Genomic DNA, 2,068 nt, shown 5'->3' on the forward strand with positions numbered 1-2,068 from the left:
TGAATGTTTTCACTCGCTTTAACGTCGAGAAGCAGTGTTCTGCCTCGCCGGTCGTCATAGGGAAGGTTTCTATTATTTGCAGAAGTTTTACACTTTCAGGAAAAGCTTTAGCCAGATTGTTATCGTAAAGAAAGTTCAACAAGGTCAAAGCACCTGACGCCTTCATAAAACATTTTCGGCTGTACAACACGTTCAGCTCATGACGTAGATCAGAAGACTGTAAATTGAACAAATTAACAGCTATTTTAAACTCTTTTTCCGGAAAAATAGTTTGATGTTTTGCAAACAACGATGGATCAAACCGCTATGCAATCGATAAGGGATCATTGAAACTGAATCGTTCTCTGATCTGAATTGTGATGAGGTCGCAAACGTTTCGTGCACACACTATTCTCGATTCTGTGAAACGTCCCCGTTTTGCAGTTGGTTCTACCTGTTCCCAGTGATCGTCGGTTTCAAGTGAGGCCCTAATTTGCTGGACAGAATCTGCAAAGTGCGAAACATATTCAACAGTTTTCACTGCATCAATATTTCTCTGCTGCAGTTGATTAAAGAGAATGTCACAGTGAGGCATGACTGTATTAAAAAAATTTAACCAGAAGAGGAAATCTTCGTCTTGCAGGAAACCCTTCAGTTCCGTGGCCTTGTTTATTGTCTTGTAATCACTGGCATAATCATCAATAATTCTTTCTAGGCACTCAACAATTTCCTTTTGGTATTTGTACACAGTGGTTACGCTCCGTGATTTAAAATTCCATCTCATGGACTGAGGACAGGTAGGAATACGCTTCTTCACTACTTCGTCAAGAATAGCTGTACGGATAGAAGACCGGGAAAAAAATGTGGAAATTCCTTCCAAATTGCTAAAGAAGATCCGCACTTGTTTATTGCCCGTCACACAACGTTCAACAATTAAATTTAACTGATGGGCGTAACAGTGAATAAAGTGAGCATTCCTGTACACTTCTCTAATTCTAGTTTGAACTCCACTTTTATGGCCACTCATAACAGGAGCACCGTCGTAACACTGAGCTATCAGTTTTTCAGGTGTTTCATGTACATTCATTTTCTCTAGCTCGCAGAGAACAGCTGCAGTTACATCGTCTGCACTGTGACTTTTTGGGCGTACAAAGGAAATAAATCTTTCATTTATTTGTCCCAGTAGCTCATAGCGAATTATTAGGACCAATTGTGACAAATTTACAGTCAGTAGTTTCATCAACTTCTATTGCGAGAAAGTTTGCCTTCGACAGTTCACTCCTGATGAGGTTGAGGCATACCTCATAAATTGATTCCAGGAGTTCATTTTGAATTGTCTTCGATAGGCCTAAGAAAACACGGTTTTCTGATTTCTCAATGTGCTGCTTCAAGACGCAGTCCAGTTCTGCCATAAGACTGACTAATCCTCGAAAAATTCCTGGGTTTTTGGAATCTTCTGTTTCGTCGTGGCCCCTTAAGGCAAGCTCGAATTTGCCACAAAATTTAATACAGTCTATCAGTTTACCCAGAATATACCGATTTTTTGATACATTTTCATTACATATCTTTATATTACGGCGGTAAGCACTGTCTAATTGGCACATTATGTCCACTTTCCCTAGCATTGAAAACTCAATGAACCCATTTAAATGTTTTTCGCTGGAATTATGTTTTTTCACCTTTGCGTGAAAATTCTTTAAGTCAGCGATACCAGTTTCAGTCCAGGCACTATCAGTACTATTTGTAAGAAGACAGGTGAAACAGAAAAATGCATTTTTCACTTCACAGCCACACAACCACTCAGCTGCATCGTACATTGTTCTATTAAAACTGCGTTTGTATCCTTGCCTAGATTTGCACTGTTTCTGCTCTTGATTGATCGTTAGATCGGGTCTGGGTGCACCAAGTTATTTCATTTTCATCCTGTGGCCGTGTTCCAAGCTTTTACCTATTAAATTGCACACTGAATTCATATTGCGCTGGTTTCACACTCGCCGTATGTCGCAGATATTCACAAGGAAGTAAAACTCACTAAAATCTTGCAAAATACACTCCGAAAAGGAAACTTGCTAATATCACATGGTATCAA

The sequence above is a fragment of the Schistocerca americana genome, chromosome X, assembly GCF_021461395.2.
Source record: "Schistocerca americana isolate TAMUIC-IGC-003095 chromosome X, iqSchAmer2.1, whole genome shotgun sequence".
Lineage (NCBI taxonomy): Eukaryota > Metazoa > Arthropoda > Insecta > Orthoptera > Acrididae > Schistocerca > Schistocerca americana.